The sequence below is a fragment of the Petaurus breviceps genome, unplaced genomic scaffold, assembly GCF_028583685.1.
Source record: "Petaurus breviceps papuanus isolate PSGF00001 unplaced genomic scaffold, PetGlider_PUasm1.0 176, whole genome shotgun sequence".
In the NCBI taxonomy this organism is placed as follows: Eukaryota; Metazoa; Chordata; class Mammalia; order Diprotodontia; family Petauridae; genus Petaurus; species Petaurus breviceps.
Window position 1 is genome coordinate 19,747,794 of NW_027185771.1, and position 18,979 is coordinate 19,766,772.

Sequence of the window (18,979 nt, forward strand, 5' to 3'; positions counted from 1 at the left end):
CTTCCTTCCTTCCTTCCTTCCTTCCTTCCTTCCTTCCTTCCTTCCTTTCCCTGCAACCTCCATGCAGAACAGGAAACAGACATCTAGGTGGTAGCAAGGAAGATGTTCCAGTTTTCCCTGTGCTTGAAGGACCCTTCCCAGGAAAAGTACTCACCAATGATACTCTGGCCCTCCTCACTCCCAGGATCTACTTTATGCCATATGTAGGACTCTACCTGCTGGGACTTAGTGGGAAGGCAAGTTCCAAGCCCCACACAACCCAGATTCCAGAAATAACACTGCTGGGGTGTGGAGCCAAGATGGCATAGTAGAAACAGGACTTCCCTGTAGCCCTGGCTTCCACGTCCTCTAATACATGTAAAAAATGACTCTAAACAAATTTAGAGCTACAGAACCCACAAAGTGACAGAGAGAAACAAATCTCCCACTGAAAGAAGCCCTGCAGGCTGGCAGGAAGGGTCCATCGCAACACACTGGGAGCCAAGCCCAGCCCCAAGTGAGCCATGGTTTCAGCCCCAGGATAGCCCTGAGCAGCCAGCTGGAGCAGACTTCACACAAGTAAATCACCAGCAGCTGTAGTGGTTTCCAGACTTTTCAATCCACAAATGCCAAATGCAAAGTAAAAGGTCAGTGTGGAACTTTGTTGGAATAAGGGGAGCATGGTCTGGCTACTACTTCCAGAGCAAGAAGTGGATAAGGGGTGGTGACTGCCACCTCTGCCGCATGGCTACTTCCAGAGCTCCTGGCCTTCAGACTGAAGGGGGACTAAGCCACCATTCAGAAGGTAATCGCTCTTGCTTTGATCTGCTTGGATCTGGATCATGGTCTTGGTTGGTGGCCCGGGGGTGTGTGACCAGTAAGCCAAAGAGTGTGGGGGCTGTAGAGAGGGCACCCATCTAATAGCTCCAGAAGCTGCAAAAGACCCCAGTGATTTGGGACATAGCTCTCTCCATTCTGGAAGCAGAGTTCTACCATAGCAAGGAGATCAAAAGTCAAGTAATTAGCTGCCAATATAAGCAAGCAACAGAAGAACAAATAGAGCATAGAATCCTTTTTTGGGGGACCAAAAGGATCAAGGTATGGAGCAGGAGAAGACAACAAAGTCAGAATTCCTGCATCAAAAGCCTCCAAGAAAAAAAAAACTATGAATTGGTTACAAGCCATGGAGGAGCTCAAGAAGGATTTTGAAAATCAAGTAAGAGAAGTGGAGGAAAAATTGGGAAGAGAAATTAGAATAATGCAAAAAAATCATGAAAAGCAAGTCAAAAGCCTACTAAAGGAGACACAAAATACACTCAAGAAAATAACACCTTAAAAGTAGACTAACTCAAATGGCAAAAGAAGCCCAAAAAGCCAATGAGGAGAAGAATGCTTTAAAAAGCCAAATTTGCCAGATGGAAAAGGAATTTCAAAAAGTCACTGAAGAGAATAACTCCTTCAAAATTAGATTGGAGCAAGTGCAATATAATGACTTCATGAGAAATCAAGATACTATAAAACAGATCCAAACAAATGAAAGCATAGAAGGCAATGTGAAATATCTCATTGGAAAAACCACTGAACTGAAAAATATATCCAAGAGAGATAATTTAAAAATTATTGGTTACCTGAAAACCATGATCCAAAGAAGAGTCTAGATACCATCTTTCAAGAAATTATCAAGCAAGATTGCTTGATATTGTAGATATTGTAGAACCAGAGGGAAAAATAGAAATGGAAAGAATTCACTGATTGCCTCTTGAAAAACATCCCACAAAGAAAACTCCTAGGAATATTATAGCCAGGTTCCAGAATTCCCAGATCAAGGAAAAAATATTACAAGCAGCCAAGAAGAAACAATTTGAATATTGTGGAAACACAATCAGGATAACACAGGATCTGGCAGCTTCTACATTGAGGCATCAAAGGGCTTAGAATATGATATTCCAGAGGCCAAAGGAGGTAGGATTAAAACCAAGAATCACCTACCCAGAAAAACTGAGTATAATGCTACAGGGGAAAATATGGCTATTCAATGAAATAGAGGACTTTCAAGCATTTTTGATGAAAAAAAAACCTGAGCTGAAAAGAAAATTTTACTTTCAAATATAAGAAGTAAGAGAATGAGAAGTTAAACAGGAAAAAGAAATTATAAGGAACATATTAAAGTTGAGTTATTTACATTCCTACATGGAAAAATGATAATTGTAACTCATAAGGCTTTTCTTAGTGTGAAGATAGCTGAAGGGAATATATATGTATGTATATGAGGATGTATATGTATATAAATATATGTATATATAAATATATATGTGGGTGTGGGCATTTGTATGTTCATGTATACATAGACAGAGGGCACAGGATGAGTTGAATATGAAGGGATGATATCCAAAAAATAAAATTAAGAAGTGAGAGAGGAATTTATTGGGAGAAGAAGAAAAGGAGCAATAGATTAGGGTAAATTATCTCATATAAAGGAGGCAAAAGAAAACTGTTACGATGTAGGGGAAGATCAGGAAGGTGAAAGGGAATGGGATAACTGATTCTTACTGAATTTGGCCTAAGGAGGAAATAACATACACACTCAATTGGGTATCTTACCCTACAGGAAAATAGAGGGGTAGGGGATAGGAAGGGGGATGATAGAAGGGAGGACAGATTGGGGGAGAGGGCAGTTAGAAGCAAACATTTTTGAAAAGGGACAGGGTCAAAGGAGAAAATAGATTAAGTGATGGGTGGGATAGGATGGAGGGAAATATTGTTGATCTTTCACAAGATAGCTACTATGGAAATGATTTGGGTAACTACACATGTATAATCTATATTGAATTGCTTATCTTTCCAGTGTGGGTGGAGGAGGAGGGAGGAAGGGAAAAAAATCTGGAACTCAAAGTTTTAAAAACAAACGTTTAAAAATTGGTTTCCTACATGCAACTGGGAAATAAGATATATAGGTACTGGGGTATAGAAACTCATCTTGCTCTACTAGAAAGTTAGGGGGAAATGGGGGAGGATATAAGAGAGAACAGATCGGGGGAAGGGGTATTCATTAAGCTTGCTATTTTGGGGTGGGGGTAGGGGAAAGATGGGGAGAGAAAAAAATGTAACAAAATCTTGTGGAAATGAATGTTGAAAATTAAAATAAAAAAAAAAAGAAAAAAAATAGTGCTGCTATTGCTGGTGCCAAAAAACATGACACTGGCAAAGGCATTCTTCCTCAGCTTGTCCAGGTGATGAAGTTGCAGCTCATGAAGGTCTGGCTGAGCTCCTGGGGAAATTGCTACTTGGCTTAGCAGAGGGACCAGCCGTCAAGGTCAAAGTGTTCCCAGAAGTAGGGCAGGGCCACCGTCAGTATGTCCTCGTTGGAGCACTTTTGCTTAAACTCACCCATCACAAAGGTGCTCTTGGGCAGGTGGGCAAAAAGATCCTTGGCGTTGTGCTCTGAAGCCAGTGCCTGGTCACACTCATCCATCTCCTCCTTCGGGCTGGCTGCCACAGGCACCTTTTTCTCTTCCTTCCACTCACCCTGGGATTTTGGCTTCTCTTCTTGCTCTTCCTTCTCCTTTTTTGGGACCTCCTTCTTAGTCTAACTCTCAGCAAACTTTTTAGCATCAAACTGTGCCATCTTCTCCCTGAGCTTCACCTCTCCCAACACTGCCCAGGGCCGGAGCTGGTGGATGCAGGTGAGGAAACAATGGTTGGGGTTGGGAAAGGCCTGCCAGAATGTTGGCTCTAAGACCTGCTTACAGAGCCACGAGAGGGTGCACACCACTGTGATGTCAGCCAGAGTCACTGCCCCTGCCCCCCAGGAATGCCTGAGTCTTCAAATGGGCATCAAGCAGCCCTAGAACCTGCCTCATCTCCTCATCTGCATTCTCCATGGCCTGTTTGGTGTGGTGCATGAAGCCCAGAGTGGGGAATACCCAGGTACTGGCTGGAGGAACAATATCACTGTCAGCCAAGCTCACCTGATCACCTGGGCAGCTGCCTCTGGGGTTGCCATTGCTCACAGAGTGTGCAATGGCATTGCTTTCAAACACGCAGATCCCACCATCTCCCTCAAAAGCTGAAATGCTGCCTGCAGGAAATTTTCAGAGAATTCCAGGGTGCAGTTGGTCTGACTACAGTGGAAGTGAGGACAGCCCGCAAATCAGGGTCCCACTGCATTGTGCAGCAATGAAAGTCTTGAAGGCCTGCCAGTTTTCAGGGTATGTGTACAGGGTCCCATAAGCCATGGTGATTCCTCCCAGTATTTTTGTTTTGCTAGGAAGCTCTGGATTTTGACTATTATGGTCCTAGTAGTTTTAATATGGGAGTTTCTTCCAGGAGGCAAATGGTGAATTCTTTCTCTTTTTACTTTGCTGTCTGGTTTTACAAAGTTTGGGCAGTTTTATGATTTCTTGAAATATGAAGATGAAGCTCTTATTTATGCATTCATTCATTCACTCATTCATTTATTTATTTTTTTAAATTTTTGGTCATGGCTTTCAGGTAGTCCAATGATTCTTTAAAAAAATATACATACACATACACATACACATACACATACATATACATATACATAACCACTTTTTTGTTTTCCAAGCGAGTTGCTTTTGCTATGGGACTCTGTACATTTTCTTCTTTTTTTTCTATCTTGATTTTCTTTTAATTTTTTTTGTCCCATGTAGTCATTAACTTCTATTTGTTCCTTTCTAATTTTCAGGCAGTTTGGTGCTTTGGAAAGGTTTTTGTATGGCTTGTGCCAAGTTATTAATTACCTTTTTAATTCTTTCTTCCATACCTCCAGTCACTTTTCATTTTTTTTCCTTTAGCCCTATCATTTCATTTTTAACTCTTTTAAAACTCTTTCATGTACCCAAGCTGTGTTTTTTTCTCTGTTTTATTTTTTACATCTTTTGTAACCATTCTCTTCCCCTGGCTTTGGGTCCTGTCACCATAATAACATTGTTTTGTTTTGTTTTTAATAGGTTTTTTTTTTTTGCCCATTCTTTCAGCCTACTAAATGACTTTAAATTTTATATTAGAATCAGACTCTGCACACCTATGAAGGGGATGTGTATGCTTCTCCTATCACTGGTTTCTGGAAGTATTCATTGTTAAATTATTCTAAAAAATGAGGGATAGCTAAGCTAGGACCTGTATTTTTTCCATGCTCCCAAAGTAGTCTGATCTAGGACAAAATCTAATTTCTACCTTCTGCTCTGAATTCTGCAAATTCCCAATCAAAGTTGGAGTCTGAACAATACACCTATGGCCTTACCACATTTGGGTTCCAGTAGACTCCTGGTGGCCTCAGGCACTAGAAAACTTATGAAAAGCTCAACTAGCTCACAGGGATAGAAGTGGAGTCTCGCCTTTGGTCTCAGAATCCTCACCTGGTTACTGGAAGCTTTAGAATGAATTTAGGCAGGTAGGTAGCACAGAGAGTAGAGTGCTGGCCTTAGAATTGAGTAATGAGCAATTAAACTGCTAATCTGGCATCGATTCCTGTAAAAAGTTGGGTGCCTGTTTACTGTATTTGAATCTTTTTTACTCTTCTGTGCAACCTCTATCTAAACTGGAATGTTCCATGCAGTCATTCCTGCTATTATGGTATAGTCATCCCTGGTATTCACAAACCTATCTGACTCTCCCTGTGATGACCTAGGTGGGATAAAATGGCTTACTTCCTGTGATTTTTTTTTATAGAATTTACTGATCAGCACTTCAACTGGTGGATTTTTAGATCTGTTTGTAGGTGTTGTGGGTCAGGGAAGTTCGACTTGACTTCTTGTCCTCCATCATTTTGGCTCCGCTTTGCTTTCTATCATTTTTACTTTTAACAACGAATTCTTTCTTGTTAATGAAAATAGAAATACAGAATAGGAATTCTATTCATTGCTTTTTCCAATTTTCAAATGATGAAATTACCTTTAAGATAATTGAAGAAATTTTAGCTGCTCTTCTTTTAGAAGAGAGCTTTTTCCAACAGATAAAAGACTGTACTCATTCCAGCTTTATGACCTGTTTCTGAAGATTGTCTATTTCTTCTTTTTGTATAGGAGTTCTATGGTATATTCCTATAAGAATTTCACTACTCTATATGACTTTGTTGACCTTCATTAAGATGTTCTCAAACATATTTTTCTGCTTCCTGTTTTACTCATATGTGTGTATGTGTGTGTACGTACACACACACAGACACATGCAGACATACATAGACACATGTATCTTATGAATATATACTAAGAGCTAGCACCAGCAGCTAAATGGCACAGCAGATAGAGTGATGGAGCTGAAGTCAGGAAGACCTGAGTTCAAATCCTGACACTTAGCTATGCAGTCTCAGGTAAATTACTTAATCTGTCTCTCTCAGTTTCCTCTTCTGTAAAAGGGGAATAATAGTAGGACTTAATTCCCTAGGTTCTTATGAGGATCAAATCAGATAATATGTGTAAGATGCTTTGTAAACCTTAAAGCACAATACAAATTCCAGCTACAGTTATTTTTGTTAACATACAACAGTATTCTCAGGGTGACCTCATCTTTCAACTTGTCCTGCTTCTTTTGGTTAAAGTGTATCCTTCTAAAACCCTCTTCCTCTCATGGGCCTTGTTTATCAGGTCTTAATGTTGAATATGGAGTCAAATTTGCATCTAAGGGCAGGGATTCTTTTGCTGACTCCTTTCTCCAATTTTTCCCTGTGTTAATTTTGGAGATATAAGTGGTCCAACAGATAGAGTGCTGGACCTGGAGTCAGGAAGACTCATCTTCCTGAGTTCAAATGTGACCTCATACATTTATTAGCTGTGTGACCCTGGGCAAGTTTCTTAATATTGTTTCTTCCTTTTTTTTTCTCTGCTTTTTGGAGGGGGAAGGCAGGGCAGTTGGGGGTAAGTGACTTGCCTAAGGTCACATGGCTTTTATTAGGTCCTCCTGACTCTGGGGCTAGTTCTCTATTAACTGTGCCACCTAGCTGCCCCCCTAGTTACTTAATTTTGTTTCCCTCAGTTTCCCCAACTATGAAATAAATTGGAGAAGGAAATGGCAAACTAGAATCTTTGTGTGTATGTAAATATGTCCATACATATATACATGTCTACATACATACATGTCTATATATCTTTATACATATCTATTTATGTGATACCTGCCCATTATATTTGTCTTTATAGATCTAGATAGGGAAATTCCTTCTTGCCCATTCTTTACAGTACAATGCTTTTGAGATTGTATATGCAAGATTAAAGGTCAATACATTCTTATTAAACCCCATTATAATATGCCCCATGATTTCGGTGTTTTAAGTTGTGACCCAGAAATCCAAAACTCATTACAGATGATACTTTTATGTTCTAAAATCGTTAAAGAAAAACCATCTCTTTCCTTAAGGTCTCCCCCCCTCCTTTTTGTCCAAGACTTCATAATCCCAAGGGATGTCATCTAGGTTTGTTCCGGTAGTAGATTTTTTTTCCCAACATGATTCAGCAAAAATAGTAGACGTCAGATCTGACAAATCTTTGGAAGTTGTCCATCATATCTTGGATGGATATTCAGCATGAGATCAGACCTTTGTCTTGTTAATGTTAATGTGACAAGTAACTGTTTCAGTACCTTCCAACAAGGAGTTACCAATCCGTAATACTTTTCTCTTCTTCCTCAGACTGCTTCTGGCTATTATTATACAACACAACACATTTAGGTAACCTGTAATTAATGGGTAAGCAGCTGCTTTTGCTTCAAAGAATGTAAGTCCCTTCTGTTCCTCCACTTCTTTCTTTCCTTCTCTCTTTCATTCTATCTCTCTTTCTTCTTATTACTCCTCCTCCTTCTCCTCCTCCTCCTCATCATATCTATTGCTTGGCTCTAAGTGATCAGTAGTCAGTCCTTCCCTTTGTAAAGATGAGGTTGAACCCAGTCAATCTTGCCTCTGACAATTTAACTAGGTAAGAAAATTTTTGTTTGAGTGCAATCATCAGAAGTATGAATGAACAGGACTTGTACACCCTTAGTGAATTAATCAAGACACTTTTGTGAAACAATGGGGTCACACCAAGCCCATCACATACACATTATATGAAAAGAAGAATATACCTCAGAAGAAGAAGGAAAGATTCTAAGTGTATCAGTTCTAGAGGTTGAAGTAAGAATGACACCTTTGGGGAGCAAAGGTAAGACAGAGAAATGAAGGGGGAAAGAACTATTAAATAAATACATTTATTTGATCTGCACCTAGGAAAAAAAGGATGTAGCCTGAGGGGAGTCCATCAAAATGCTAAATTTAATCCCAACTTTCCCTTGCAGGTAAATTGTAAACACACACACACACACATTTTAGGGTAGGCAGAGAGCCCATCCTCAGACTTGGTGTCAGGAATTTTCTTGACAAGTGGCTTGGATCAACTAGGATTGAACTCAGGATTTTTCAGCCAATATCAATGCTGAAGAGAAGGGAACCAAGTAGAACATAGGAGCCATTAGATTGCCCCCAATCTCAAATACTTACCAGTGGTGTGACCTTATGGAAGTCACTTTATCTCTGTTTCTTCATCTGTAAAATGGGAATAATAATATCCCCTACCTGCCAGGGTAATTGTAAAGAAAATTGAGATTTTGATTTTAAAGTGCATAGTCCAGAACTTTTCCCGTAGGTGCTATATAAATCATTGTTGTTGTTGTTATGATCTAATTACTGTAAAAATGTGTCACATATTTTCTGAGTCTCATTCTCCCAATTTCCTTGAACAGTGTCAATATTCCTTCAGGTTCTGAAGAATCTTTCTTTAACTATGTTTCCTTTTCAGATTGAAGCCTTCCTTTCCTTTATTATTATTATTATTAGCTTTTTGGAGGGCAATTGGGGTTAAGTGACTTGCCCAAGGTCACACAGCTAGTTTTTGTGTTGTGTCTGAGGTCGAATTTGAACTTGCATCCTCCTGACTCCAGGGCTGGTTTTCTATTCACTGTGCCACCTAGCTGCCTCTCCTTTTTACTATTAAGCTACATTTCATCCCCCCTAAAAGCTTGAGAATGGAGCAATTTTTGAGCCTTATTTGCTTCTTTTTCATGGAAGGAGATCAGTTTGCCTTTAAAAGCAGAGAGTAGTTGAGGCGGCTAGGTGGCACAGTGAATAGAGCAACAGCCCTGGAGTCAGGAGGACCCGAGTTCAAATTCAGCCTCAGACACTTAACACTTACTATCTGTGCAACCTTGGGCAAGTCACTTAACCCCAATTGCCCTGCCTTCCCCCCTCCAAAAAGAAAAAAAATAGAGAGCAGAGGGGCAGCTAGGTGGCATGGTGGATAGAACTCCCATCCTAGAGTCAAGGGGACCTGAGTTCAAATTTGGTCTCAGGTACTAACTACTGCGTGACCCTGGGTAAAGTCACTTAACCCCAATTGCCTCCTCCCTCCCCCCCCCAAAAAAGAACAGAGGGCAGAGTCAGCAGTTATAAATCACTTTGCCTCTCTAGGACTCAGTTTCCACATCTGTCAAATAAGGATAACTGCAGTACCTTCCCCATAGGACTATTGTAAGAATTGTAAAAATTGTGAAAATAATGGGATGACAGATGCAAGAGTGCTTTTAACTGTAAATTACTAAACTAGTGAGATTATTATCATTATAGTCTCTGGTGAAGAAGGTACTTTATTAGTGAATCTCCTTAGTTTCCTATTTTAAGCTTACTGCAAGACCTCAGGGTATATAAAGTGTCAAGAGAAAATGTCCTATGCTAAGCAAAGACTCTTAATAACATTATTAATCTTGGGTCTAATAGATATTTATTAGATATTTAAGATTTTCCTTTATTAGATATTCAGAATTCCCCTTGGGTTGTACATTAGACAGTCCTCACTACTGACTTAATGAGGGTGGAATAGCTAATGGGTCATCAGTGTTTCTGCTGCTTAAAGCCCAGCTGAAATGTCACCTCCACTAGCATGTTCTCCCTAACTTCCCTAGTCAACAATGACCTTCCTCCTCAGCACTCACAAAATTTTGGTTTTACTTATTTAAAGCAATTTCTGTGTGATCTTTTGTTCTATAACTCTGTTTCTGTCTCTTATTTCCTTGAAGGCTGCTCTCTGTGAGTCTCCTCTCAGCTAAAGCTTGTTTCTCCTCTAGAAAGAGAGCCTAGCATAGTTCTCTGTGTACAATAGGTACTAAGTGAGTCAGGGTTTTTGTTAAGTGAGTGTTGAATGAATGGTTGGCACCATTATTATGAAAAATTAAGCAGTATGAGAAAATGATGTGCAGGGTATTCATGTTTCATGATATGGGATTCTGGGAGTATCGACAACCTCCTAGAGAGCTCTGGCATCTTGAGTTCCAGGGTAACATTCTTTCCACCCTGCTGATGCTCCAAAGTGCAGTTGGGAAAGAGAAATTAAAAGGTAGGAGCCAGTTAGGACTTGTGAGTGTACTGCAAAGGGAGAGTTGGCATGGGACCTGTAAGCACTCTTCCTTATGTGTATTAGTACACAGTAATGATTCTTTCTTATCTGCTCACATGCCTCTATAATACCTTCCCTAATACACCTACTGCTTATATACCTATCTGTCTCTCCACCTGTCTGTCTCTGTCCATCTGTGTTTTTGTTTGTCTTTCTCTCTACAACCCTCTTCCCTCCTCTCCACTGTTTGTCCATGTATGTCTGTTCTTGCATTTGTCCATTTGTCTGTCTGTCTCTCATAGGTGTTGTGGATAGAGCACTGGATTTGAAACTGGGAAGACCCAAGTTCAAATCTAGCCTAAGATATTCACTTGCTATGTGACTCTGGAAAAGTCCTGTCTGTATTAGTTTCTGACTCATATTACTTCCTTGCTGTTAACACAAAGGAGAAGATAGAAAATGGTATGTAGAGGTAGTTTACCACAACCTATTTCCCCCCAGTCTACATAGGATTCTTTAGTTGGAAAGCTTTAACTTGCATCAGATCCCAGACTGAGCTGATTTCCCATCTTCCTCCCTGGAGCCTACTGAAGTTGTGATTACCTCATTAGCTTCCTGCTCCCCAGAACTAGTTGATGGCCATGATGGAAGCCTCCACCTGGGCTCAAAAGTTTTTGGTGTTTAGTCCAAAGTGCTGATCTGAGTTTTCCCCCAATCCCACAGCGATGCTTATGGATTGATCTATCCCATCAGCACCTCTTCTGCTCATGCATCATCCTTCCTGCAAGTAGTTTTCATAACAAACAATACCCCAGGTATGATATTTGTGAGGAGAGAAAGGTTTAAGTTTTAAGAATTGTTTGGAGGTGAATATTTAATACCTATGGTTTACATATTAACCAACTGACTTAACATTCTGTTGAGACCTTATTCCCAGCTTCTTTTAAGTTCAATTTTTATAGGGACTCACATCCCTAGTAAAAGAAATATCCATTAATCAGAAACACGTGAATAGAAATGCTTGAGCTGTTTAAATTTTTATGCATTTGATTGTTTCCTAATTTAGTATAAAGAGACTTGACATGAGAGGTAGGAGGCTTGGTTCTAGTTTACATCTATCACTAACTTCTGTGACCTTGAAGAAACTTTTCTCTTTCTTGGTCTCAACTTCATTTATATCTTTGGCCAGCATTTATTAAACACCCACTACATGCCAGGCATTGTGGTAGCTAGTATGGGTAGAGACCTATTCATTCATTCACTCACTCACTCACTCACTCACTCATTCATTCATTCATTCATTCATTCATTCATTCAATCCCTTGATCCCACTTCAATTAATTACCTTAACCATGTGAGAACATCTCTATTGAATCAATCCGTCAATGGCATTAATCCAGATACAAAATATCCTTATACGATTTGGAAGAAATAAAACCATTGGATAAATTTGTATGATGTTACATAGAGAGGACATTAAAATTGTTTGATGAGATTCAGTCATGCTCTGTAGGGCTTGTATCCAATAAAAAGCCAGAAGTGTAGCATTTGACTGGTCAGTCAGCCTAGAGGAGATAATCATCTGGATAAGTATCTAATGCCCCTGAAGTGGAATCTTATGGAAGGGAGGGTTACTGGCAAATGCTTTTTGCTAATCGTTCAACACATTGTTGCTATGTAAGTGTTTACAGATTTTTTTTAAAGTATACATATTATAATGCTTTCTATAAGATGGTGAAATATGTAAATGGTCTATATTTCTTAGATATATTATTGTTTCTGTTAAAAAAAATATTGAACCAGTATTGCATTTAGGAACAAGCCAGAAAAGTTCTTGCTATTAATTCATATGCCATTGTGAAGCATTTGAGCTAGTAATCATTGTTCCTAACCTGCCCCACTGTTTTTCAGTTTGTAGAGAAACTAGAGTTAGTTATATAATGTATATATATATATGTGTATATATATTAGTTTCCTATTATATATACATATATTAGTTATCTATAACTATTATATCATTCATTATATAAACAGTGCTCAAGATATTTATTTCTCTCTTGCTGAAACTTGAATTTTCATATGTTAGATCTTGTGTGATCATAAGGATGACCAGAGATCTCTCATGTTCTCTTTCTTGGTAGGTTCTTTCTCACCTCTGATTTCTTTACTTTTTGAGCCACTCCGGCGAATTTTTTAATTAACATAAACTTGTATACGATGTTGTTTTCACTATTATGACTTCCTGTATCATGTTAACCTTTCCTTTTGACTCCCAGTTGCTGATATATTTTTCCTAATTAATTTCAACATGTTTATTTTTTTTGTTGTTGACTTTAATTGGACAACATGACATTCAAGATTCTATTATACATGGCAGTCAGATATTGATGTAGCTCTTTCAAGTCACTTCTTTAATTGTGTTATTTTATACCTTGTGGGATGGGATTTGCCTTTAGGGATTCTATAGTTCTTGCTATGGCAATGGCTATTTCATGCTGCTATGTGCATTTCCTGGAGTATATTGGTATTTTCTGTCAAATTTTGTTGCTGTTCACTTGTTTTCAAGTCATGTCTGAGACTTTATGACCCCATTTGGGGTATTCTTGGCAGAGATAATGGAGCTGTTTGCCTTTTCCTTCTCCAGTTCATTTATCAGATAAGGAAACTGAGGCAAACAAGGTTAAGGGACTTGCCTAGGGCCAAACAACTAGTAAGTAGCTGAAGCTGGATTTGAAAATAGGTCTTTCTGACTCCAGACCCATCGCTCTATCCACTGCATTAACTCACTGCTCCTTCTTTCAAATACTGTGGAAGAAATCTTTACTATTCTTGATACTGTATTTGTTGTTGATATTATTATTTTTTCGGTTTAGACCTGTCATTCTTCAAAGTGGTGAACTCCCCCTTAGGGAACTCTCTGGTCAGATTATTACCTATTGGCAGTGTCTGAGCAGGCAAACCTTGGAATAAAAATGAAGCAAGGCAGAGACTAGTAGAGTTTTGTCAAGATAACTCATTGGTCATAGGAAACATTCTTTTTTAATAACTCGAAAGGTGACTCTACATATGAACATTTCCAAATGGTCTATATCAAAATCAATTTGATTGTGTATTTTGCAGCCAAAGGTGGGGAAGTTCTATATAGTCATTTAAAACAACACCTGAAATTGACTGTGGTTAAGGAATTGATCTGAACTTCTTAATGGATTCCAGAGATTCCACGTGATAGAGTTCCTGAAGAACTATGGGCAGAGTTTCACAATGTTGTAGAAGAGACAGCAACAACAAAAACAACCCCAAGAAAAAGAAAAGCAAGAAAGCAAAATGAAACTCCAATGAAGCTTTAGGAATAGATGAGGAAAGAGTGAAAGAGAAAGGGTAGAATATACCCCACTGAATGCAGAGTATTAGAGAATAACAAGGAAAGATAAGAAGGTTTTCTTTAAAAAAAAAAAAAGAAATACAGATAAATAGAAGATAACAATAGAATGGAAGAGACGAGGTATTTTTTTTCCAATGGAGATATCAATGGAATATTTCATGCAACAATTTTGCATGATAAGAAACAGAAATTGTAGAATTTAATAGAAGTAGAAGAGGTTAAAAAGAAGTGGTAAGAATATACTGAAAGTTTATATAAGAAATATCTTAAAATCACCAATAACCACCATGGTGTCATTACTGATTAAAGCAGGGGTGGGGAACCTGTGGCCTCAAGATCACATATGTCCCTCTAGATCCTCAAGTGAAATCTTTTGACTGAATCCAAAAAATTCTGTGAAGTTTGGATTCAGTCAAAGGTCTGTACTTGAGGACCTAGAAGGTCACATTTGACCTTGAGGTGGCAGGTTCCCCACCCCCTGGACTAGAACCAAATCTTCTAGAGAATTAAGTCAAATGGGAAGCATTTTTAGCAATAAGCCTAGTGAAGGTGATGGAATTCTAGTGAAACTATTTAAAATTCTAAAAGATGATTCTGATAAAGTGCTGTAATCAATATGCCAGCAAAACCGGAAACTTCAATAGTGGCCACTGGATTGGAAACGATCAGTTTATGTCTCAGTCCTAAAGAAGCGTAATGCCAGAGAATGTTCAAATTACCCAACAATAGCACTCATTTCACATGCCAGCAATGTGATGCTTAAGATTCTGCAAGTTCAACAATATGTGAACCAAGAATTGCCAGAAGTGCAGGCTGGGTTTTGAAGAGACAGAGGAATTAGGGACCACTTTGCCTGATTATAGAGAAAGCAAGGGAGTTCTTTAAAAAAAGCTGCTTGTGCTTCATTGACTACACAAAAACCTTTGATTGTGTGCATCATAACAATATATGGCAAGTCCTCAAAAAGATGGGAGTACCAGATCATCTTATTTGTCTCCTGAGGAACCTTTTTGAGGTTCAAGAAGCAACAGTTAGAACCAAATATGAAACAACTAATTGATTTAAAATTGAGAAAGGAGCATGTCAAGGCTGTGTGCATTGTCACCTTATTTATTTAACTAATATGCAAAATACGTCATGCAAAATGCCAGACTGAATGAATGAAAAGCTAGAATTATGGTTGCTGGAAGAAATATCAACAATCTCAGTTAAGCACATGATACTATTCTGATGGCATTAAGTGAAGAAGAATTAAGATGTGTCTTGATGACCATGAAAGAGGAGAGTATAAAAACTGTATTGAAGCTTTACTTTTAAAAACCAAAACAAAGAAACAAACAGCTAAGATCCAGGTAACTGGTCCCATCACTTCCTAACACATAGAGGAAGAAGGCATGGAAGTGGTGTCAGACTTTATATTCTTAGGCTCAGAGATCACTGCAAATGGTGACTGTTGATATGAAAATTTTATTAAACAATTGGTCCTTTGAAGGAAAATTATGGCAAATCTGTATAGCATGCTAAAAAGCAGAGATGTCACCTTGCTAACAAAGGATCATGTAATCAAAGGTATGTCTTTTCCCCCATGGTAATGCGTGGCTGCGAGAGATAGACTGTAAGGAAAACTCAGTGCAACAGAATTGATGCTTTCAAACTGAGGCGTTAAAGAGTCCCTTGGACAAAAAAAGAGACCAAATCAGTGAATACTTAAAGAAATTAACTCAGACTTCATCAAAAGGACAAATATTGAATCTAAAGCTTAAATATTTTGGCCAATAATGAGAAAACAGGACTTACTGGCAAAGACACTGATGTTAGAATAGATTCAATGAAAAAGGAGAAGGGGACAGCAAAAGAGGAGAAGCATAGATAGCATCATGAAAGCAATGAACATGAGATTAGAAAGACTTTGGGAGAAGTGGAGGATATGGGGCCATGGTGTACTGTGGTCATGAAGAGTTAGATATGACTGAATGATGGAACAACAACAATAAAAAAAAAAAACAGAAATACTAGGAACCAATTGATTTATTCTGAAAAATTGAAGAGGTGAAAGGGAAGGGAGGGTAAAAGAAATCCACTGCATGAATCTTTTTTGCTTGACTAAACTCATTTGTTATCAGCTTTGGTCCCTCCCTTTTAATTTTTATCTGCAAATGGATTGGGATGGGGTGGAGAGACAGGGCTAGAAGAGAAAATAGCCACTGTAGTATCTTAAAAAATAATTCAAGAGAACAAAAGATTCGGAAAGGAGCACAGAAAGCAAGGATCATTTTGAAAGTAATGTGTAGAGTTATATCAACAAACACACTACACACACACACACACACACACACACACAAAGGCAAATTTGCTTGAGAAATTGATGCTGATGATGCTGATATTTAAATAAGCATTAAGGAATAGAGATTTATGGTTCTGTGTATAGAGATTTTTTTGTGTTTAAGTTCAGAATATTTTTTTTCAAAAAACATACTAAAAGAAAAGAGAATTCTTTAGTATATATCTCTATTAAGATAGACATTGAGAATTGCAATGCTATTCTAGAAGGAATCTCTTGGTACAGTTCTCAGAGATTGGCTCCTGACCGGACTGGAAGAACCTTGGACCAGATCTAATATAACAGTTTCTAAGTTCTTAGAAAATAGATTGATCCACTGTACGAATATACCCCAAATCTAAACCTGAAAGCCAGAAAAACTAAGGTCATTTGCTAACATTATAAAAGAATTATTACTGCACTGGTGTCTCTTGTTTACTTCTTCCATCCTCCCCTCCACCAGTCATTAGCAATTTAACAGGGGATGAGGGTAGCAGAGGATTAATTTAAATTGTTCAATTTAAATTTGGAATTACAAATGGTTGCTGCAGTAAATTGAGATCATTAAGAAATCAGAATCAGGGGCGGCTAGGTGGCGCAGTGAGTAAGAGTGCCTGCCCTGAAGATGGGAGGACCTGGGATTGGTTCTGGACTCAGAAACTTAACACCCACACAAAAAAACTGGCCGTGTAACCTTGGGCAAGTTAACTTAACCCCAATTGCTTTAAAAAAAATAAGAAATCAGAATCAAACATCCTTGATAACTAAAATCGAAAGCATTGAACAGTTTTACTCATCACAACTGGACACTAATTAAATGCCAGATTGTTGAAGTATTGAGATATGGAAGATGCTGTACGGCACAGTGAGAAGACCACTGGATGGGGAATAAAAGGAGTGGGGCTCAGTTGTGGTGGATCTACTCATTAGTCATGTGAATTTGGATTATTTTTTGCCTATCCCTCTAGTTTATCATATGAAAAATAAAGAGGCTGGATTAATTGTTCTTCAGATTGTAATGTTCTTTGACGTAATACTTTGTGCTCTGAGTGCTAGTCCTGGATCCAGGAAGACCCCTGTTCAAGTCCTGACTCTGACTTGTAATGCCTGTGTCATCATAGGCAGGTTATTTAAACATCACAGTGCCTTGGGCAACTCTCTAAAAGTATCAGTTGCATAGTTGACCATGTGCACTGGTAAAAGGTCTTTCCTCCTCGGATAGTTCTCTCTAACAATGGAATTTTAGGTTCAGTCCCAATCACTGTCACCTAATGTCCAGCTCTCATCAACTCAGATTCTATGGTCTAAGAGAAAGACAAATGGTACATTGTACTGACATCCCATAGAGAGAGTGTGAGGGTGGGCACCAAATCTGTTAGAAGTACATAGGTACTGAAATTGACAAGAATAGGAAGTTCTTTCATGGCAGCTTCTACCTGTTGCCCCTGGTCAGGCTTTATGCTCAAGCGACTAAACAAAATTTTGAGTGTTTATAAGAAATAATAAAAAGGACCTTAGCGATTTCTCCCTGGAATTTTAAAGTGTGCAACCAAAAACTGTTTAAGGGATCACACTGGCATCCAAGCTCATTTTCTACTCAGTTATTCTTACTCGAATTTCAGTTCTCTTGACAGCAGCTTCCCGCCATGTATTGAATTCCAACAGAGAATTGTATTGTTTCAGTGAAATTAGTAGGGGTGCTTAGTGAAGATGGCAAGATGCTGAAGAATTAATTGAAAATTTAACCTCCAAATGAAAAGGAAAATCTGGGCTGCAGATTTTCTTTATAATCATCTGGGCCTGTCATGTAAGCATTTCATAGCATTATTTAAGTATTCATAATTTTATTTCTGATTAATAAAGCCATGCTATTTTTCAACCAGGGCCACATAATAAATGGATGTGCCAGATATTTATTCTCTCCCCTGAATTCAGAGACGTTTTAATGACCCTTGTTTCTGTTTGTGAACTGATTGTGTAATGAGATGAAAGATCCCGACTCTCCCTTTCCACTTTCTTTTACAGAATTTATGGCTGAATCTGAGCTTGCTCACATCAAGTCAGAATGGTAAAGTCTTTAATATTGTATGCAGGGAGCTGTAGGTAAAAGGCTGATCCTTATTTTACTTCTCCCTGTCAGAAACAATACCAAAACATAAGACTAGAAGGTATAAAGTTGGTTGAGGCCTTAAGGATAAATCTAGCCCCATCCCTTTATCTATATATGAGGAAACTGAGGCCTGGAAAGATGAAGTAACTTGTCCATGGTCATGATGAGGATGGTGATAATGATGTTGATGATGACGATAATGGTCATGGTGGTGGTGATGGTGATAACCAACAGATACAGAATGCTTTAAGGTTTATAGAACCCTTTGCTTATGACACCTTTGGGAGTCAGGTAGGAAGAAAGGCACTAAAGAAGACAGTATGGCTTGTGGATGGAGTATTAAATTTGGAATTAGGAAAATACGGTATCATCTGGGAATTTCCTTCAGCACCTGAGGCCTTTTTGTCCTTGGACATTCTATACCCTTGAATATGCCTTCATCTTGTTAATGATGGAATTTTCTTCTGAAAACCAAATCTCCCTAACTCCCCCCCCCCACCACCATCATTGGCACCTTTGCCCATTGGTGAGTGCCTTTTAGACTTCTATTTCAAAAACAGATCAGACTAGCTTGTTTTCAGTTCCCTCCCAGCCCAGTTCCTGACTTTCTGGACTCAAAAATCATGCCCCAAAGCAAGAGAAGCATGAGAAGGTAAACAGGGAAAAGAAATCATAAGGAACTTATCAAAGTTGAACTATTAACATTCCTACATGGAAATACAATAATTTTAACTTATGAAACTTTTCTCAGTAGTTGAAAGGAATAGAAATATATATATATATATATATATATATATATATATATATATATA

General features: G+C 38.5%; 1 pseudogene; it reads right to left on the reverse strand.

Annotated features, from left to right (window-relative positions):
* Positions 1 to 83: 83 nt before the first annotated feature.
* LOC138159528 (elongation factor 1-gamma-like) lies at positions 84 to 4,214 on the reverse strand (annotated as a pseudogene).
* Between the last annotated feature and the right edge of the window lie 14,765 nt (positions 4,215 to 18,979).